The 23409-nt window shown below is 43.7% G+C and overlaps 1 protein-coding gene across 2 annotated transcripts in view; it reads right to left on the bottom strand.

Annotated features, from left to right (window-relative positions):
* LOC143767238 (uncharacterized) overlaps positions 1 to 23409 on the bottom strand; it is a 388340-nt gene that overhangs the window by 104247 nt on the left and 260684 nt on the right. Inside the window, exon 1 of one of the 2 annotated variants that reach the window (XM_077255426.1) lies at positions 9768 to 9855. The exons of the other annotated variant lie outside the window; for it this stretch is intronic. The gene's annotated coding sequence lies outside the window, so the exon portion shown is untranslated. Of the gene's footprint in view, positions 1 to 9767; positions 9856 to 23409 lie in introns of those variants that run through there. 2 annotated transcript variants of the gene reach the window in all.

Genomic DNA, 23409 nt, shown 5'->3' with positions numbered 1-23409 from the left:
GCAGTCCAGGGACACAGGCCGGGGGAGGGACACGCTGTTACACCGGGGGCCTTAGCCAGCGGCGACTCCAGCACCTGACCCCCATAGTGCGCTGGTGTTCTCGCCTGCTTAGGCACTCGGCGCCCAGTGACGAGAGGTGAGTCTGTCATTTTCTTTTTTTAAATCGCAGCAGCAGCATACGGGGCATATTATGCTATGGAGCATCTTATGGGGGCCATCAACGATGGGAGCAGCACATGACAGAATGGGGGCGCAGAATGGGTGCAGCACATTACAGAATGGGGCGCAGGATGGGAGCAGCACATGACAGAATGGGGGCACAGGGTGGGAGCAGCACATGACAGAATGGGGGCGCAGAATGGTTGCAGCACATGACAGAATGGGGGCGCAGGATGGGAGTAGCACATGACAGAATGGGGGCACAGGATGGGAGTAGCATATGACAGAATGGGGGCGCAGGATGGGAGCAGCACATTACAGAATGGGGGCGCAGGATGGGAGCAGCACATTACAGAATGGGGGGCAGGATGGAAGAGGCGCATACCAGGATGGAGACCATATACCAATATAAATGTTCACCACCCGGGCGTAGAACAGGTTCAATAGCTAGTGGGTGTGTGTATATATTATATATATATATATATATATATATATATATACGCCAAGAAGACCAAAAACGAACGGCACTGTCTGTGAAACGAGGTTATCCAAAAATTTCAGGTTCAGGTATTAATGAATAATAGTCCTAGCATCAGCCATGCATCAAGATCATAGGACATAGGTGCTCTTCTGAAAATACACGAAAATCCATGACCATATGCAAGAAGAAAGAGAAGGCACTCACCGATCTAAAATTCCCAACTTTATTTCATCTTCATGTTAAAAAAATACTGACCCGTGGAAGTGCAAGCACAAACGGCCGTCGTCTATCCCTGCTCACAAGAACTCCGTTCCTCACTCCCACCGGCCATGGAATTTTTTTAAAATTAAGATGAAATAAAGTTGGGAAATTTAGATCGGTGAGTGCCTTCTCTTTCTTCTTGCATATGGTTATATATATATATATATATATTATTATTATTATTATTATTATTATTTATTGTTATAGCGCCATTTATTCCATGGCGCTTTACAAGTGAGGAGGGGTATACATAATAAAAACAAGTACAATAATCTTGAACAATACAAGTAATAACTGGTACAGTAGGAGAGAGGACCCTGCCCGTGAAGGCTCACAATCTACAAGGGATGGGTGAGGATACAGTAGGTGAGGATAGAGCTGGTCATGCAGCGGTTTGGTCGATCGGTGGTTACTGCAGGTTGTAGGCTTGTCGGAAGAGGTGGGTCTTCAGGTTCTTTTTGAAGGTTTCGATGGTAGGTGAGAGTCTGATATGTTGCGGTAGAGAGTTCCAGAGTAGGGGCGATACGCGAGAGAAATCTTGTATACGATTGTGGGAAGAGGAGATAAGAGGGGAGTAGAGAAGGAGATCTTGTGAGGATCGGAGGTTGCGTGTAGGAAAGTACCGGGAGATGAGGTCACAGATGTAAGGAGGAGACAGGTTGTGGATGGCTTTGTACGTCATGGTTAGGGTTTTGTACTGGAGTCTCATATATATATATATATATATATATATATTAGCTGTACTACCCGGCTTCGCCCCGGGTTAATGACTGCTGTTAGCAAAATAGAATGTGTTAACAAAAATTTATTCTGCACACAAAAACCACAATACAAATAGAAAGAAATGTAATTATTAAAAGGCAAAAACTAAGCTAATAGAAGAATTTCACAACATATATTAGCTTTGTTATACTGAGAATGTCTTTGTTGCCTATATTAACCAATCAGAGCTCAGGTTAATTAACTGTAGCAAAATAGAAGCTGAGCTGTGATTGGTTGCTATTGGCAGCCTGATAAATCCCCAGCCAACAGGAAGCCCTCCCCCCTGGCAGTATATATTAGCTCACACATACACATAATAGACAGGTCATGTGACTGACAGCTGCCGTATTTCCTATATGGTACATTTGTTGCTCTTGTAGTTTGCTTATTAATCAGATTTTTATTTTTGAAGGATAATACCAGACTTGTGTGTGTTTTAGGGCGAGTTTCATGTGTCAAGTTGTGTGTGTTGAGTTGGGTGTGGCGACATGCATGTAGCGACTTTTGTGAGATGAGTTTTGTGTGGCGACATGCGTGTAGCAACATTTTGTGTGTCGAGTTGCATGTGACAGGTTAGTGTAGCAAGTTGTGTGCAGCAAGATTTGTGCATGGCGAGTTTTGCGCGTGGCGAGTTTTATGTGTGGTGCGTTTTGAGTATGTGCAAGTTTTGTGTGAGGCAACTTTTGCATGTGGTGCAACTTTTGTACATGTGGCAATTTTTCTGTGTGTGCAAGTTTTGCATGAGGTGAGTTTTCCATGAGGTGAGTTTTGCACGTGTGGCGAGTTTTCCATGAGGTGAGATTTGCATATGGCGAGTTTTGCATGTAGCGAGTTTTGCGCGTTGCGAGTTTTGAGTGGTGACTTTTGTGTTTCGACTTTTATGTGGTGAGGTTGGTGTGTGTGTGGTGAAATGTGTGCTGAGGGTCGTATATGTGTTCAAGCACGTGGTAGTGTGTGGCGCATTTTGTGTTTGTGCTCATATCCCCGTGTGTGGCGAGTATCCCATGTCGGGGCCCCACCTTAGCAACTGTACGGTATATACTCTTTGGCGCCATCGCTCTCATTCTTTAAGTCCTCATTGTTCACATCTGGCAGCTGTCAATTTTCCTCCAACACTTTTCCCTTCACTTTTTCCCCATTATGTAGATAGGGGCAAAATTGTTTGGTCAATTGGAACGCGCGGGGTTAAAATTTCACCTCACAACATAGCCTATGACGCTCTCGGGGTCCAGACGTGTGACTGTGCAAAATTTTGTGGCTGTAGCTGCGACGGTGCAGATGCCAATCCCGGACATACACACATACATACATACACACATTCAGCTTTATATATTAGATATACCTGTATGTAATCTCCTGTATATAGTATATACCTGTGTGTCATCTCACCTATATATAGTATATATCTGTGTGTCATCTCCACCTGTATATAGTATATACCTGTATGTCATCTCCTCCTATACATAGCATATACCTGTATGTCATCTCCTCCTGTATATACTATATACCTGTAGGTAATCTGCTCCTGTATATAGTATATACCTGTGTGTCATCTCCTCCTGTATATAGTATATACCTGTATGTCATCTCCTCCTGTATGTAGTATGTACCTGTATGTCATCTCCTCCTCTATATAGTATATACCTGTGTGTCATCTCTCCTGTATATAGTATATATCTGTGTGTCATCTCCTCCTGTATATAGTATATACCTGTGTGTCATCTCCCCTGTAAATAGTATATACCTGTGTGTCATCTCCTCCTGTATATAGTATATATCTGTATGTCATCTCCTCCTGTATTAGCCCTCGTTCACACGTTATTTGGTCAGTATTTTTACCTCAGTATTTGTAAGCTAAAATGGCAGCCTGATAAATCCCCAGCCAACAGTAAGCCCACCCCCTGGCAGTATATATTAGCTCACACATACACATAATAGACTGGTCATGTGACTGACAGCTGCCGGATTCCTATATGGTACATTTGTTGCTCTTGTAGTTTGTCTGCTTATTAATCAGATTTTTATTTTTGAAGGATAATACCAGACTTGTGTGTGTTTTAGGGCGAGTTTCGTGTGTCAAGTTGTGTGTGTTGAGTTGCGTGTGGCGACATGCATGTAGGGACTTTTGTGAGATGAGTTTTGTGTGGCGACATGCGTGTAGCAACTTTTTGTGTGTCGAGTTGCATGTGACAGGTTAGTGTAGCAAGTTGTGTGCAGCAAGTTTTGCGCATGGTGAGTTTTATGTGTGGTGCCTTTTGAGTATGTGCAAGTTTTGTGTGAGGCAACTTTTGCATGTGTTGCAACTTTTGTGCATGTGGCAATTTTTCTGCGTGTGCAAGTTTTGCGTGTGGCGAGTTTTCCATGAGGTGAGTTTTGCACGTGTGGCGAGTTTTGCATGTGGAGAGTTTTGCGCGTGGCGAGTTTTGAGCGGCGACTTTTGTGTTTCTACTTTTATGTGGCGAGGTTGGTGTATGTGTGGTGAAATGTGCGCTGAGGGTGGTATATGTGTTCGAGCACGTGGTAGTGTGTGGCGCATTTTGTGTGTGTGTTCATATCCCCGTGGTGGTGTGGTGATTATCCCATGTTGGGGCCCCACCTTAGCAACTGTACAGTATATACTCTTTGGCGCCATCGCTGTCATTCTTTAAGTCCCCCTTGTTCACATCTGGCAGCTGTTAATTTGCCTCCAACACTTTTCCTTTCATTTTTTCCCCATTATGTAGATAGGGGCAAAATAGTTTGGTGAATTGGAAAGCGCGGGGTTAAAATTTCTCCTCACAACATAGCTTTGACGCTCTCAGGGTCCAGACGTGTGACTGTGCAAAATTTTGTGCCTGTAGCTGCGACGCCTCCAACACTTTTCCTTTCACTTTTTCCCCATTATGTAGATAGGGGCAAAATTGTTTGGTGAATTGGAAAGCACGGGGTTAAAATTTCACCTCACAACATAGCCTATGACGCTCTCGGGGTCCAGACGTGTGACTGTGCAAAATTTTGTGCCTGTAGCTGCGACGGTTCAGATGCCAATCCCGGACATACATACATACATACATACATACATACACACATTCAGCTTTATATATTAGATATAGATATATATATATAGATATAGATATAGATATAGATATATATACACACTGTATATATATATATAGTCTTTATATTGCAGAGAGAGATACATAGAAGAATAGCCGGTAATTCATTTGTTACCCTCTCTAAAATCACTGCTGGAGCCGACAGGATAGAAGACATGGTTTACATACACTAAGTAGATGCAGAATAGTTAGATATGTACTGTATATGTCAGTGATCAATACAATTAGTATAGTGTGTGTGCAAATTAGAGGACATGTATGTAATTAATAAAAGATTATTTTGGGGGGAAAAAATGTTGCGGGCTCCCGCATAATTTTCCAATCCAGAGAGGGAAAGCCAGCGACTGGAGGCCAATGTTTATAGCCTAAGAAGGGGTTAATACCCATGGATCTCCCCAGGCTATGAATATGAGCCCACAGCTGTATTTTTAGTCTTTACTGGCTATTAAAATAGGGTGGCCCCCCAAAAATGACATGGGGTACCCTTATAATTAAATTCCAGAAAAAGCTATGCAGACAGCTGCGGGCTGATATTCATAGCCTAGGAAGGGGCCATGGATATTGACCCCTCATGGCTACAAACACTAGCTCTCAGCCTCCCCAGAAATGTCGCATTTTTAAGATTCACCAATTTCAGCACTTAGCCTCTCTCTTCCCGCTGCCCTGTATCGGTGGTATATGGGGTAATAGTTTGGGGGTTGATGTGGCCTTTATATTGTAAGGTCACATCAAGCCCGGCTTAGTAATGGAGAAGTGTCAAGAAGACACCTATCCATTGCTAATCCTATAGTTGTTACAGGTTCAATAAAGACGCAGCCAGGATAAAGTCTTTTAATGAAATAAAACACTAAACACAGTTTTTCATCCTTATTATGCAGCTAATACATACAACGCCCTTGTTCTCCTGTAATTAAAAAAAAACAAAACAAAAAAAACCCAACAATATACCATACCTGTCAGTCATTCTGTCCCATGCAGTAATCAATATCTGGGGAAAATACAGTTTGCAACTAGGAGCGGTGCTGAAATGCAACCGCCATGGCTGCAAACTACTGGGGAATGAGGAGATGATGCCAGCGCAGCTTCAGAGACTAGCGCTGACGTCACTGAGTCTGCACTCCCTTCCGGCTTGAACTGCAATGAACTCTGCAGCGTGGGAAAATGAACTGGCATTTTCCCACGCTCCAGAGTTCAGCGCGGGTCAGGCAAGCAGGGAGGGTAGACTCAGTGACTACACCGCTAGTCACTGAGGCTGTGCTGGCAGCATCTCCTCATTCCCCAGTAGTTTGCAGCTGAGCTGGTAGCATCTTAGCACAGTCCTGGTTGCAAACTGTATTTTCCCCAGATATGGATTACTGCGTGGGACAGAACAACGGACAGGTATATTGTTGTTTTGTTTTTTTTATTCATTACAGGAGATCGAGGGCGTCTCATGGATTAGCTGAATAATAAAGATGGCAAAATGTGTTTATTGTTTTATTTCATTAAAAGACTTTATTCTGGCTGTGTCTTTATTGAACCTCTAACAACTATAGGATTAGTAATGGATAGCTGTCTTATTGACACCTCTCCATTACTAAGCCGGGCTTGATGTGACCTTACAATTCAAAGGTCACATCAACCACCCAACTATTACCCCATTGCCACCGCTACAGGGCAGTGGGAAGAGAGAGGCTAAGTGCCATAATTGCCATAAATCATGCAGCTGCGTCAACAAAAACTAAATCTCTGAGCAGTCACAAATACTCGGAGATTTCCCGAGCAACAAGTATATTCGCTCATCACTATTAACTACCTGCAAAAAACACTTGATGATCTTTCGATAGTAGTTTGCAAACCCCAAGAAGCGTTGCAAATAGTGATGAGCGAGTATACTCGTTGCTCGGGCTTTCCCGAGCACGCTCGGGTGGTCTCCCGAGTATTTGTGACTGCTCAGAGATTTAGTTTTTGTTGATGCAGCTGCATAATGTATGGCTGCTAACCAGCCTGAGTACATGTGGGGGTTGCCTGTTTGCCAGGGAATCCCCACATGTAATCAAGCTGTCTAGTAGCTGTAAATCATGCAGCTGCGGCAAGGAAAACTTAATCTCTGATCAGACATAAATACTTGGAGATCACCCGAGTGTGCTCGGGAAAACCCAAGTAACGAGTATACTCACTCATCACTAGTTACAAACCCTTCAAGTCACGGGGCTGAACCCAATCACTAATAGCCTGCACCTTCTTGGGATCCATGTGAAACCCCTCATTGGAAACAATCAAACCCAAAAATGATAACTCCTGTACAAAAAATTAACATTTCAAATTTTGAAAAAAGTAGTTTTTCCCTGAGTCTATGAAGGACAGTACGCGAATAGTGAAAATGGGTTTCACTGTCAGGGGAGTAAACCAAGATGTCGTCAAGGTAAATAATCGCAAAGTGACCGATCAGATCAGCAAACACAATATTAATAAAATTTAGAAAAATGGCCAGGGGTGTTTGTTAGCCCGAAGGACGTAAAAAGATTCTCAAAAAGAACTTCTCACGTGAGAAATGCCGTCTTCCACTCGTCTCCCTCTCAAACACTTATCCAATTATAGGCTCCCCACAAATCCAACTTTGAAAATCATTTGGCCCCAGACAACTGGTTACACAAGTCAGGAATGAGAGGAAGTGGGTAAGTGTTTCTCACAGTGATTTTGTTGAGTTCCCGAAAGTCGAGGCAAGGACTCAAACCACCATCTTTTTTTTTTACAAAGAAAAAGCCAGCTGCCATAGGAGAAACATAAGGGCGGATATGCCCCTTACGAAGACTCTCGGCAATATACTCCTTCATGGCCAGCTGCTCAGGACAAGACAGATTAAATTGATGGCACAATTAAAAGATGGATGTGGCGGTAGAACCTCAGCCTCGCTTTCAGAGAACACGTCTTCAAAGACCTTCAGATACTCCGGAATAGCTTCCAGACCGACAGACAACACAGATACACACTTCAAGGACTTAGATAAGGACCATTGAACAATTTCCTCAGTAACCCAGTTAATAATAGGGTTTTGATGCTGTAACCAAGGCATTCCCGACACCAACCCACTATATTTGCCCACTTTGATGCTAATTCTGGTGCCCAGAACCCATTTGGGCTAGGCTGGAGGGACCTGGGTTTGATGCAGGGCATCGCTATTTGTGTATTTTAAGTGTCAGATCAGTGGCCCAAAGCCATTTAACCCCTTAAAAACAGCAGGTCCCTATTCAAATCTGTTAAAATTGGCTGTTTGCCCAGTTTGATGCCAGTTCTGATGCCCAGAACTAATTTGGGCCAGGCTGAAGAGACCTGGTTTTATTGTGGGGCTCCCTGTTCTATATGTATGCACTCTGGTATCAGTGGCACAAAGGAATTTAACCCCTTAAAAACACCATTTACTTATTCAAATCTGTGAAAATGGGCTGTTTGCCCACTTTGATGCCAGTTCTGGTGCCCAGAACCCATTTGGGCCAGGCTGGAGAGACCTGGGTTTGCTGCAGGGCATCACTGTCTGTGTATTTTAAGTGTCGTATTAGTGGCCCAAAGGCATTTAACCCCTTAAAAACATCAGTTACTTATTCACATCTGCGAAAATGAGCTGTTTGCCCAGTTTGATGCCAATTCTGGTGCTCAGAACGCATTTGGGCCAGGCTGGAGGAACCTTGGTTTGATGCAGGGCATCACTTTCTGTGTATTTTAAGTGTCGTATCAGTGGCCCAAAGGCATTTAACCCCTTAAAAACATAACTTACTTATTCAAATCTGTGAAAATGGGCTGTTTGCCCACTTTGATGCCAGTTCTTGTGCCCAGAACCCATTTGGGCCAGGCTGAAGGGACCTGGGTTTGATGCAGGGCATTACTTCCTGTGTATTTTAAGTGTCAGATCAGTGGCCCAAAGGCATTTAACCCCTTAAAAACATCAGTTACTTATTCAAATCTGTGAAAATGGGCTGTTTGCCCACTTTGATGCCAGTTCTGGTGCCCAGAACCCATTTGGGCCAGGCTTGAGAGACCTGGGTTTGATGCAGGGCATCACTTTCTGTGTATTTTAGGTGTCAGATCAGTGGCCCAAAGGCATTTAACCCCTTAAAAACATCAGTTACTTATTCAAATCTGTGAAAATGGGCTGTTTGCCCACTTTGATGCCAGTTCTGGTGCCCAGAACCCATTTGGGCCAGGCTGGAGAGACCTGGGTTTGATGCAGGGCATCACTTTCTGTGTATTTTACGTGTCAGATCAGTGGCCCAAAGGCATTTAACCCCTTAAAAACATCAGTTACTTATTCAAATCTGTGAAAATGGGCTGTTTGCCCACTTTGATGCCAGTTCTGGTGCCCAGAACCCATTTGGGCCAGGCTGGAGAGACCTGGGTTTGATGCAGGGCATCACTGTCTGTGTATTTTAAGTGTCGTATTAGTGGCCCAAAGGCATTTATCCCCTTAAAAACATCAGTTACTTATTCAAATCTGTGAAAATGGGCTGTTTGCCCACTTTGATGCCAGTTCTGGTGCCCAGAACCCATTTGGGCCAGGCTGGAAATAACTGGTTTGGATGTGGGGCGCCTTGTTCTATATGTCAGCAGTGTAAGATCAGTGGCCCAAAGGCATTTAACCCTTTCTTCAGCGCTCTTTGGTGCCCACTTTGATGCCCATTTTTGTGCCAGTTTTATTGTTTTTGTAGCCGTTTTTAAGCGTATTCACATCAGGGCACCTCGCTGCATTGTGTTTTATTATTGTGATGATTATTTTTGGTTGTTAAACCTATAAAAAACAGAAAAGAAAAAATTGCCGAATAAGAAACTGAACGATTAAGAAACCAACTTCAGCCTCGTGGCTGTGGCTATATCCTAATCACCTAGTGGGTGATGGGAACTTGCGACTTTCTCCACTAGGATTTGGCTTTCTCATGTGGAGCCGGCTGTACCCTAATGTGCAGAGTCCCGGTGCCCCCCAGGACTGAGTCCTGTCCCCTCTATCACACAGTCCCTGCTCCCCCATTACCGCTCACCAGTGCAGACTTCTCCCTTCAGCTCTTACATGCCGCCTCTTCCTACATAGAAAACCTACCACTTCGTACAAGCCCCCATCCTGCTCCTCCCCATCCTGCTCCTCCCCCATGTGACTGATCACATGACTGTGACATCATCACAGGTCCTGGCTGGAAGCAGATCTCCAAAGAGTTACAGAGTAGAGAGAGGGAGAAGCTCTGCTCAGCATTGGGCAAATGTTTCTTCCCCTCTAGCGCCCCCTGTGGCCACAGAGATTTCCCACTGATCTCTGCCCCGGCAGGAGATGTCGGAGGGGACATGAGGATAGTGAGGGGCATTTAGCAGACCCCCGAGACTGCAGGGCAGAGAACCAAATCTGGGACAGTTCTCTTTATGATGTCACATCGTCATCTTCTCCCCATTCAGGTCCCTACAATATCGGATCCTCTCAGTGAAGATCTTCTATATATGAGAATTCTCCTGAGTGACCCCACAAGGATGGATAGGGACAGGGACAAGATGGCGGAGAGGATATTACACCTCACCCTAGAGATCCTCTTCCGGCTTACTGGAGAGGTGAGAGATTCTGATGATGTCACATTACATCATTCTTATCTATGGGAATAACAGATGGACAGAACTGGGGAGGTGAGGACTCTGGAAATGTCTGTAGTGAGGTTTATTAATGTGTCTCTCCATAACCAGGTTAACACAGTAGTGAAGAAGACCTTTAGTGAGCGCTGTCAGGCCCCTGTGTCTGAGGGATGGGGAAGACCCATGAGCCCACTCATGGGGCTTCCACCTCACCCTCTGATACATGAGGACATCAATGACCAGAAGCTCCTAGAACTCGCCTACAAGATGATTGAGCTGCTGACTGGAGAGGTGGCACTGCTGGGAATGCTGGGACATTATACAGTAACACTATGGATTGATTGGGGGGATGACGGTATCATTGTATGTGTCAGGTTTGTGTAAGATGTCAGGATGTCATCGTCTATTTCTCCATGGAGGAGTGGGAGTATTTAGAAGGACACACATCTGTACAAGGACATCATGATGGAGGTTCCCCAGCCCCTCACGTCACCAGGTAATAGACAGGACTAAATACACATGGCCTATAATTATCTGTATGTAAAGAATGAATTCAGTCCCTGTACGTGTTTCCTCCAGTTCTACCCAGTAAGAGGACAACACCAGAGAGATGTCCCCATCCTCTTCTTCCACGGGACTGTAAACAAGAAGATCCCAATGTTCCTCAGGATCATCAGGTAGATGAAGATGAAGGTTTCATGAGATCTTCCCTATGATGTGTAGATATCACGCTAGGTGAGGGAGAAGCTAGGTGCGCAATAACGGGAAGAGGGTTGTTATGATCCTGGTGGTAAGGATCACCAAAAACTGACCTGATAAGTAAACCAGAAATTAGGACAAGCTCCGGGGATGTGGGAACTTTACTGACCGCAACCCTGATCCTATCAACACACACTAGAGGCAGCCGTGGAGCGTTCCTAAAATCCTAGACGCCTCTTCACAGCCTGAGAAACTAGCTACCCCTAGAGAGAAAGCAAAGCCTCACTTGCCTCAGAGAAATTACCCCAAAGTTTAGACAGCCCCCCACAAATAATAACGGTGAATTAAGGGGAAAACACAAACGTAGAATTGAAAACAGGTTTTAGCAAATGAGGCCCGCTAATAACTAAATAGTCAGAGGATAGTAAGGGATCTGTGCGGTCAGTATAAAATGCTATCAAAAATATCCACGCAGAGAATACAAGAACCCCCACCCCGACTCACGATGTGAGGGGAGCAACTCTGCACCCCAGAGCTTCCAGCAAGCGAGAAAATCACATATAAGCAAGCTGGACTGAACTCATCATATACTGAGAAACATATTCAAGGAAACAATGAGCAAACATGAACTAGCAAGACTTAGCTTCTCCTGGAGGAGACAGGTCACAAGGGAAGTCCAAGAGAGACCAGAACCAGTACTGAATACAAGGACAGCAGGCAACAAGTAAAGGTCCAGATGGAGTTAAATAGGAGCCAGCATAGTAGAAAACGAGGCAGCTGGAACCCAGCTACAGACCAGCCGTATCGCTAAAAGCCACCAGAGGGAGCCCAAGAACAGAACTCACAATACCACTAATGACCACAGGAGGGAGCCCGAGAACGGAATTCACAACAGAGGGTAGGGGAGCTCAAACACTAGGAATGGGGGAATGGAGACCCCTAGACAGATCTGACAACATCCTGTCTGCTCTTAAGTCCCTAAATAGGTTCCACACCTATCGCCACCAGGAACCTAATCCCTGACTGCCCCTGGATAGTGAGGAGACGGGGTGGGCACTAGTCAGCCCCATTACAACTAAAGACAAAGCAGGAAGTCAAATAATGGAATACACTTTACTTGAGATGACACAAGAGAGCTCATCCCAGCAATCCTCCAAGATGCTCCAAGAAGAAACTTGACAACTTGTAGTACTTCCAACAGAGGTAAATAGAGCTATCACTGGTGCCTTGCTGAAGTGACTAAAGATTTTTAAGCCTCCAGCAAGGGTGTGTTAATCAGCAGCAGACGTGGAGATCACCACTAGGTCCTAGAGGGAGAAGGATATCACTCCACAGCAGAAATGCAAGATCCAGAATGTGCTTACAGAGCCAAAAGCAGTAACCTACAGCCGGATCCAGAATGACTGTCTGTCACACCTGACACACCCATGGCAGTAGAAGGCTGTGAAGGTCTTGTGTTCAGTCTTGTTTTCTCCACCAGTATTATACACTGAACGGACAATTGATCATAGACACTGTCACATTCTCATCTGAATCTTATTAGACTGATATATTTTCAGAACATTCAGCAACATTCTGAATTACTTCAAACACTGTCACAGCACAAGTAAATTCAGAAATTGCTGACCTTATGAGGTTTTTTTTACAGCGATGATGTGGCGAGTATACTGAGAATACTGTAATGAATAAGAAATATCCAGTGATCTTTGATCCCATCAATGTATCAAGGAAAATGTGAACAATAGTTCTGAGAATATGTGGTGCAGTTATACACACTGCAGCTGAATAATGCACTAGTGTTCAGCTAATATGTCTGAATGCAGCCATCATTCCTTAGTACATATGAGCTATAGAGGCAGGAGACCACTTCCAGTGTCAGTGATGACCAAGGAAACAGGAAAAGTAGGTGTCTTATTGCAACCCAGGCACCAGTGAAACTGTTTCCTCAAGGTGTGTGTTGTGTTATGTTATATTCTGTAGATGTCAACATTTGTGACTGTATACTATAAGATGACACAGAACCCCCAGATATAACATATAGCTATGGAAGATTACAAAGCTGACTCTGTGTAACTCTCCCCTGCCCAGCTGCAGGGCTGACCTTCTGTAACTCTCCCCTGCCCCGCTGCAGGAATTACACTCTGTAACTCTCCCCTGCCCAGCTGCAGGGCTGACCCTCTATAACTCTCCCCTGCCTAGCTCCAGGGCTGACCCTCTGTAACTCTAACCTGCCCAGCTGCAGGTCTAACCCTCTGCAACTCTCACCTGCCCAGCAGCATGGCTGACCCTCTTTAACTCTGCCCCCTGCCCAGCTGCAGGGCTGACCCTCTGTAACTCTCCCCTGCCTAGCTGCAGGGCTGACCCCCTGTAACTCTCCCTGACCCAGCTGCCATTCTGAACTTCTGTAACTCTGCCCAGCTGCAGGGCTGACCCTCTGTAACTCTCCGCTGCCTAGCTGCAGGGCTGACCCTCTGTAACTCTGCCCCCTGCCCAGCTGCAGGGCTGAACCTCTGTAACTCTCCATTGTCAACCTGCAGGGCTAATCCTATGTAACTCTCCCCTGCCCAGCTGCCTACTGTCAGAACCTTATCCTCTATCTCTGGGATGAGGTACAATTGTTTGTTCCGAGCATCTCAGCACCTTCAACTAATTTGGAACAACCATAAGAACCTATCCTGTTGGCATGGGCCAGTATTTCTGCAGAAAAATCTAAACAGGTTATGAATTACTAGAGTTCTGAAGGCTAATGTTGACCCAACGCACTACTAGATGGGTGTCTCTAGTAATGTGGCCATTCGGTGTATGTTTTATATCTGGTAGAGATGACAAGATAAACCTGATCATAGACATTAGTTGATCTTTTCTGTTTTTCTACATAATTTGTTATGACTTCTCCATCTAGCGATCGCTGCCGAGTGTCAGCTGACACTCGGTACTAGGTGGCAGGAGCGGTGACAGACCGCTCCCGACCCTTTAACCCCCGAAATACTGCGATCAAACACGATCGCAACATTCCAGAAGCCGGCACAGAGCTGACAGCCCCTCTGCCTTTGGATCAGAGATCCTGCGGCATTTCACAGGGTCCAGATGTTGCCATGGTCAGCGGATGTCGTTATGACAACATCTGGGTCACCAGAGCTAGGAAACTTGTTGATCATGTGCAGTGCATGATCAGTAAGTTTCTCAGTCAGTGCAACACTGACAGCTTCTACAGCTTCAGAGAGGTTTATAAGGCCCTCTCAGGAGATATTGGAGACTCTGGCACATTGTCTCGATGGAATACTATGTATAGAACCTTTTCTAAACAAGCAGTGAAATTTGTAATTGAAAAAAGGAAAAAAAATGAGTTGACAGTAAACAGAAAATCTCAAAATTATTTGATATTATCAGACCCTTTAAAAATCACCCAGAAATGAGTAAAATCTCTACTAGTATACGGAATAGAATTCAGAGTAAAGAATTGGAAATTATTGACAGAAAAAATTAAAAATTTGGCAGAGATGCTGTTCCCGAGTGTGCTTTTAGGGAGACCTGCCAAATAGAACCTATTTTTGAAATTATTGATCAGGTGGATGGAAGTCTATGAAAATCAAGCTTTTCTTCGGAAAGGTTTTCCTTACATCCAACTCCCCCCCCCCCCTTTCTCCGTGTCCACGTACATCTGAATAATTTAGAACGTAGTAGCTTACCCAGAACTCCACTTAACACTCAGAGGAATTATTGTCAGTCCCCCCTGGATCTCCCGTCTACATCTACAGCTACCCATAACCGTGTCCATTGGTTAGTAGATGATGTTGACACATCCAGGGATGGAAATAAAGGTATAGAAGTTATTTCTTCCAATAAAGAAACATCTGGGAAAAATTTAAAACATACAAAAAATCCAGCTGGTCAATAAGCACATACTAAAGCTACTATCAGGCATCCTTTCTTTCAAGTAGGCACAAAAAAACACGGAAGAAGGGCTGCAGAGGCGGGAAATTCACCAAAAAGAGAAAGAAAATAAATACCCCTAACCCTATAGAACAAACTATTTACAACTTAAGTAAACACACTTCTGACGTTAATTAAATCTCTCTACTACATAAAGGTATTAAATATGCTGCAGCAAGCAGGTTTGATAAATTTGAAGCCTTCAGAGGCATTCAACTTTTTATGAGGAAAGTGACCATTAAGAGACATTTTTTTGAAAAATGGCGCTGGCATAAATCAAGACCAGATGCCATGTAACAGTTATGTGTATACTAATTTATGGAATAAATCTAATTTCCATCCTTTAAACGAATATTCCGAACATATGGAGACCTTTCAGAAAAACGTAACAGATGAACTACAAAAGCTAAATAACAAAAAATGCTCTAGATATAAATATAATCTAACATTAAATGAAAGAAAAGCTATTCAAACTTTCAAGGTAATAAAGAGGTGGTAATAAGTCCAGCGGACAAGGGAGGGAGTATTGTTATAGTAGATCAAGAATAATACCATGGTGAGGCTACACACCTACTTAATGACTCTCGTACATACAGTACAGACCAAAAGTTTGGACACACCTTCTCATTTAAAGATTTTTCGGTATTTTCATGACTATGAAAATGGTACATTCATACTGAAGGCATCAAAAAGTCCAAAAGTTTGGACACACCTTCTCATTTAATGATTTTTCTGTATTTTCATGACTTTCAAAATTGTAGATTCACACTGAAGGCATCAAAACTATGAACTAACACATGTGGAATTATATACTTAACAAAAAAGTGTGAAACAACTGAAATTATGTCTTATATTCTAGGTTCTTCAAAGTAGCCACCTTTTGCTTGGCATTCTCTTCATGAACTTCAAGAGGTAGTCACCGGGAATGGTTTTCACTTCATAGGTGTGCATTGTCAGGTTTAATAAGTGGGATTTCTTGCCTTATAAATGGGGTTGGGACCATCAGTTGTGTTGTGCAGAAGTCTGGTGGATACACAGCTGATAGTCCTACTGAATAGACTGTTAGAATGTGTATTATGGCAAGAAAAAAGCAGCTAAGTAAAGAAAAATGAGTGGCCATAATTACTTCAAGAAATGAAGGTTAATCAGTCCGAAAAATTGGGAAAACTTTGAAAGTGTCCCCAAGTGCAGTGGCAAAAACCATCAAGCGCTACAAAGAAACTGGCTCACACGAGGACCGCCCCAGGAAAGGAAGACCAAGAGTCACCTCTGCTTCTGAGGGTAAGTTTATCCGAGTCACCCGCCTCAGAAATCACAGGTTAACAGCAGCTCAGATTAGAGACCAGGTCAATGCTACACAGAGTTCTAGCAGCAGACACATCTCTACAACAACTGTTAAGAGGAGACTTTGTGCAGCAGGCCTTCATGGTAAAATAGCTGCCAGGAAACCACTGCTAAGGACAGGCAACAAGTAGAAGAGACTTGATTGGGCTAAAGAACACAAGGCATGCTAAAAACATACAACTCTGCCCTTCACCTCTCCCAGCAAACCTATTTCAACACCCTCATCACCTCACTGTCAAATAACCCTAAATGTCTCTGACACTTTCCAGTCCCTACTCAACCCAAGAGAGCAGGCCCCAACCACGGATCTCCGCGCTGACGATCTGGCCTATTACTTCAAAGAAAAAATTGACCACATTCGACAGGAAATCATCTCCCAATCTCTTCATACCATGCACTGTCCTCCCTCTCCCACTGCATCTAGTTCACTCTCAGACTTTGAACCAGTTACATAAGAAGAAGTAAGCAGGCTCCTTGCATCCTCTCGCCCGACCACTTGCACCAGTGAACCCATTCCGTCACATCTCCTCCAGTCCCTTTCCCCGGCTGTCATCTCTCACCTAACAAAAATATTCAACCTTTCCCTCACTTCCGGTATTTTTCCCTCCTCATTTAAGCATGCCATCATACATCCATTACTTAACAAACCCTCCCTCGACCAAAATTGTGCCGCAAATTATAGACCGGTCTCTAATCTTCCCTTCATCTCTAAACTCCTCGAACGCCTGGTCCACTCCCGTCTTACCCGCTATCTCTCAGATAACTCTCTTCTCGACCCTCTTCAATCTGGCTTCCGCTCTTTACCCTCTACTGAAACTGCCCTCACTAAAGTCTCTAATGACCTACTAACAGCTAAATCTAATGGTCACTACTCCATGCTAATTCTCTTGGATCTCTCCGCAGCATTCGACACTGTGGATCATCAGCTCCTCCTCACTATGCTCTGCTCCATCGGCCTCAAGGACACCGTTCTCTCTTGGTTCTCCTATCTCTCTGACCAATCCTTCACTGTATGTTTTGCTGGTTCCTCCTCCTCTCACCTTCCCCTTACTGTTGGGGTTCCTCAAGGATCAGTCCTAGGCCCCCTCCTCTTCTCTTTGTATACCGCCCCTATTGGACAAACAATCAGTAGATTTGGTTTCCAGTACCATCTCCATGCTGACAACACCCAATTATACACCTCTTCTCCTGTTATCACGCCGACCTTTTTAGAAAACACCAGTGATTGTCTTACCGCTGTCTCTAACATTATGTCCTCCCTCTATCTGAAACTGAACCTGTCAAAAACTGAATTCCTCGTGTTCTCTCCCTTTACTAACCTACCTTTGCCTGACATTGCCATTTCCGTGTGTGGTTCCACCATTACTCCAAAGCAACATGCCCGCTGCCTTGGGGTCATCCTTGATTCCGAGCTTTCTTTTACCCCCCACATCCGATCACTGGCTTGCTCTTCTTATCTGCATCTCAAAAACATTTCTAGAATTCGCCCTTTTCTTACTTTCGACTCTGCAAAAACTCTTACTGTCTCACTTATTCATTCTCGTCTGGACTATTGTAACTCTCTACTAATCGGCCTCCCTATTACCAAACTCTCCCCGCTCCAATCTGTCCTGAATGCTGCTGCCAGAATCATATTCCTCACCAACCGTTACACCATGCCTCTACCTTGTGCCAGTCATTACATTGGCTACTCATCCACTCCAGAATCCAGTACAAAACTACTACCCTCATCCACAAAGCACTCCATGGCAAAGCACCACCCTACATCTCCTCTCTGGTCTCAGTCTACCACCCTACCCGTGCCCTCCACTCCGCTAATGACCACAAGTTAGCATCCTCAATAATCAGAACCTCCCACTCCCGTCTCCAGGACTTTACACGTGCTGCGCCGATTCTTTGGAATGCATTACCTAGGTTAATACGATTAATCCCCAATCCCCACAGTTTTAAGCGTGCCCTAAAAACTCATTTGTTCAGACTTGCCTACCGCCTCAATGCATTAACCTAACATCCCTATGTGGCCCATTGAAAAAAAAAAAAACCATAATCAGGTTCCTCTCATCATGTTCTCATACACTTTATGCAGTTAATAGCCCTCTGTGTCTGTACTGTTACATACTTAGGCAGTTAACTGGTTCATGCAGCATTACATGAACACCCGAGCCTTACACTATGGCTGGTCCAAATAACTAAAGCAATTGTTACCATCCACCTCTCGTGTCTCCCCTTTTCCTCATAGTTTGTAAGCTTGCGAGCAGGGCCCTCATTCCTACTGGCATGTTTTGAACTGTGATTTCTGTTATGCTGTAATGTCTATTGTCTGTACAAGTCCCCTCTATAATTTGTAAAGCGCTGCAGAATATGTTGGCGCTATATAAATAAAAATTATTATTATTATAAGGAATGGACATTAGACCAGTGGAAACCTGTGCTTTGGTCTGATGAGTCCAAATTTGAGATCTTTGGTTCCAACCACTGTGTCTTTGTGCAATGCAGAAAAGGTGAATGGATGGACTCTACATGCCTGGTTCCCACCGTGAAGCATGGAGGAGGAGGTGTTATAGTGTGGGGGTGCTTTGCTGGTGACACTGTTGGGGATTTATTCAAAATTGAAGGCATAAGGAACCAGCATGGCTACCGCAGTATCTTGCAGCGTCATGCTATTCCATCCGGTTTGCGTTTAGTTGGACCATCATTTATTTTTCAACAGGACAATGAAACCAAACACACCTCCAGGCTGTGTAAGGGCTACTTGACCAAGAAGGAGAGTGATTAAGTGCTACGCCAGATGACCTGGCCTCCACAGTCACCAGACCTGAACCCAATCGAGATGGTTTGGGGTGAGCTGGACCCCAGAGTGAAGGCAAAAGGGCCAACAAGTGCTAAGCATCTCTGGGAACTCCTTCAAGATTGTTGGAAGACCAATCCCGGTGACTACCTCTTGAAGCTCATCAAGAGAATGCCAAGAGTGTGCAAAGCAGTCATCAAAGCAAAAGGTGGCTACTTTGAAGAACCTAGAATATAAGACATAATTTCAGTTGTTTCACACTTTTTTGTTAAGTATATAATTCCACATGTGTTAATTCATAGTTTTGATGCCCTCAGTGTGAATCTACAATTTTGAAAATCATGAAAATACAGAAAAATCATTAAATGAGAAGGTGTGTCCAAACTTTTGGTCTGTACTGTATAAGAAATTAGATAAGGACCCCACTGAAGAATATATTGTAGAAATGAAAAACTTAACTACTAAGGGGCTAAACATGGGATTAATAAAAATGAATTTGAATTTATTAACAACATATCTCCACGCCTGGCAGTTTTCTACTATTTGCCGAAAATTCACAAAGACCTGACAAATCCAACAGGGAGACCAATCATATCGGGTATTCAATGCCTTACAGCAAATATGTCTAGGTTTGTGGATTGTCATCTGCAGAAAATTGTATTTGAAAGATTGCTCGCATGTACTACAACTTTTGAAAAAATTCAGTGGCAAGACTATTACATACTTGGCACCCTAGACATTACTTTGCTTTATACTGTCATCAGTTAAAATAAAGGGTGTAGTGCTGCCAAATATTTCCTGAAGAAGTTTTCTGTAATCCCCAATGAAGATTAATTTTTTTAATTGACTCAATGCAGTTCCTTTTAACACATAATTATTTTTTATATGAAAAGGACTACTACTCCCAGCAATGGGGTACTGCTCTGGGGACCAGGTTCGTGCCCAGTTATGCTAACCTCTACTGTATGTGGGAAGGTGGGAAGAAGATACCATTTACCCAGGGGGTCGTCTGTGCGCGAACCTGGTCCTCTGGCAATGTTTCATTGACGACATTGTTTTTATTTGGTCGGGTGGGTCTGACACCCTTGACGAGTTTTTAATGGATATTAATAAAAATTATTTCTTTTTAAAATTCACATCAACCACTAGCAGTGGTAATATACATTTTTTTAGATTTAAATATCTTCATTGAAAATTTCACTATTCCAACATATTTTTAACAAACCAACTGATATTAACAGTTTTATTCCGCTAGTCAGCTGCCATCTTCCAAGCTGGTTGCTGAATGTCCCTAAGAACCAGTTCATGAGAATCCACCAAAATTGCTCAAAACCACAGCATTTCCATATAGAGGCAGAAGCACTTACAAATAAGTTTCTGGAAAAAGGATATAACGAAGAAACCCTTGTGACATCTAAAGAAGTTGTCCTAAAAAAATCCCTTCAGGAGATGATCAATGCAACCCCGAAACTAAAGGAGTTAAATGATTTTGTCCCCATAATAACTCAGTACAATGCCAATTCAAATATTCTCCGTAAAATAGTGAAAAAGCATTGGCATATATTAAAAGATGACAAAATCATAGGGGAACAAATTCCCACTCACCCCCGTTTTGTTTATAAATAAAAATAATCTTTATTTTTATATAGCGCTAACATATTCCGCAGCACTTTACAGTTTTGCACACATTATCATCGCTGTCCCCAACGGGGCTCACAATCTAAATTCCTTATCAGTATGTCTTTGGAATGTGGGAGGAAACCGGAGAACCCGGAGGAAACCCACGCAAACACAGGGAGAACATACAAACTCCTTGCAGATGTTGTCCAAGGTGGGATTAGAACCCAGGACTCCAGCGCTGCAAGGCTGCAGTGTTATCCACTGAGCCAACGTGCTGCCCCTTTATAAAAAATCCTGTAGTCTGGAAAATATGGTTGCCCCTACTATTCAAAATAAATCTTTTATTAACCCCTTAATCCCATCTGACGTACTATCCCGTCAAGGTGACCTGGGACTTAATTCCCAGTGACGGGATAGTACGTCATACGCGATTGGCCGCGCTCACGGGGGGAGCGCGGCCGATCGCGGCCGGGTGTCAGCTGCCTATCGCAGCTGACATCCGGCACTATGTGCCAGGAGCGGTCACGGACCGCCCCCGGCACATTAACCCCCGGCACACCGCGATCAAACATGATCGCGGTGTACCGGCTTCCCTGAGACCCCCGGAGCAACGCGATGTGATCGCGTTGCTGTGAGGGTCTCCTACCTCCTTCCTGGCTGCAGGTCCCGGATCCAAGATGGCCGCGGCATCCGGGTCATGCAGGGAAGGAGGTGGCTTACCGAGCGCCTGCTCAGAGCAAACGCTGGTAAGCCTGCAGCCCTGTCAGTGAGATTGGTGATCTGACAGAGTGCTGTGCACACTATCAGATCATCAATCTGTGATGACCCCCCTGGGACAAAGTAAAAAAGTAAAAAAAAAAAAATTCCACATGTATAAAAAAAAATAAAAAAATTCCTAAATAAATAATAATAAAAAAAAAATATTATTCCCATAAATACATTTATCTAAATAAAAAAAACAAAACAATAAAAGTACACATATTTAGTATTGCCGCGTCCGTAACGACCCAACCTATAAAACTGCCCCACTAGTTAACCCCTTCAGTAAACACCGTAAAAAAAAAAAAAAAAAACGAGGCAAAAAACAACGCTTTATTACCATACCGCCGAACAAAAAGTGGAATAACACGCGATCAAAAAGACGGATATAAATAAACATGATACCGCTGAAAACGTCATCTTGTACCGCAAAAAAACGAGCCACCATACAGAATCATCAGCAAAAAAATAAAAAAGTTATAGTCCTGAGAATAAAGCGATACCAAAATAATTATTTTTTCTATAAAATAGTTTTTATCGTATAAAAGCGCCAAAACATAAAACAATGATATAAATGAGGTATCACTGTAATCGTACTGACCCGACGAATAAAACTGCTTTATCAATTTTACCAAACGCGGAACGGTATAAACGCCTCCCCCAAAAGAAATTCATGAATAGCAGGTTTTTGGTCATTCTGCCTCACAAAAATCGGAATAAAAAGTGATCAAAAATGGTCACGTGTCCGAAAATGTTACCAATAAAAACGTCAACTCGTCCCGCAAAAAACAAGACCTCACATGACTCTGTGGACCAAAATGTGGAAAAATTATAGGTCTCAAAATGTGGAGATGCAAAAACTTTTTTGCTATAAAAAGCGTCTTTTAGTGTGTGACAGCTGCCAATCATAAAAATCCGATATAAAAAACGCTATAAAAGTAAATAAAACCCCCCTTCATCACCCCCTTAGTTAGGGAAAAATAATAAAATTAAAAAAATGTATTTATTTCCATTTTCCCATTAGGGCTAGGGTTAGGGCTAGGGTTAGGGCTAGGGTTGGGGCTAAAGTTAGGGTTAGGGCTAGGGTTAGGGCTAGGGTTGGAGGTAAAGTTAGGGTTATGGTTGGGGCTAAAGTTAGGGTTAGGGTTGGGGCTAAAGTTAGGGTTAGGGTTTGGATTACATTTACGGTTGGGATTAGGGTTGGGATTAGAATTATGGGTAGGTCAGGGCTAGGGGTGTGGTTAGGGTTACCGTTGGGATTAGGGTTAGGGGTGTGTTTGGGTTAGGGTTTCAGGTAGAATTGGGGAGTTTCCACTGTTCAGGCACATCAGGAGCTCTCCAAACGCGACATGGCGTCCGGTCTCAATTCCAGCCAATTCTGCGTTGAAAAAGTAAAACAGTGCTCCTTCCCTTCCGAGCTCTCCCGTGCGCCCAAAAAGGGGTTTACCCCAACATATGGGTTATCAGCGTACTCAGGACAAATTGAGCAACAACTTCTGGGGTCCAAGTTCTCTTGTTATCCTTGGGAAAATAAAAATTTGGGGGGCTAAAAATCATTTTTGTGGGGAAAAAAAAGATGTTTTATTTTCACGGCTCTGCGTTGTAAACTGTAGTGAAACACTTGGGGGTTCAAAGTTCTCACATCACATCTAGATAAGTTCCTTGGGAGGTCTAGTTTCCAATATGGGGTCACTTGTGGGGGGTTTGTACTGTTTGGGTACATCAGGGGCTCTGCAAATGCAACGTGACGCCTGCAGACCAATCCATTTAAGTCTGCATTCCAAATGGCGCTCCTTCCCTTCCGAGCTCTGTCATGCGCCCAAACAGTGGTTCCCCCCCACATATGGGGTATAAGCGTACTCAGGACAAATTGGACAACAACTTTTGTGGTCTAAATTATCCTGTTACCCTTGTGAAAATACAAA

Source organism: Ranitomeya variabilis, chromosome 4 (assembly GCF_051348905.1).
Source record: "Ranitomeya variabilis isolate aRanVar5 chromosome 4, aRanVar5.hap1, whole genome shotgun sequence".
Taxonomy (NCBI): domain Eukaryota; kingdom Metazoa; phylum Chordata; class Amphibia; order Anura; family Dendrobatidae; genus Ranitomeya; species Ranitomeya variabilis.
This window is presented reverse-complemented; position numbering and strand designations above follow the sequence as displayed.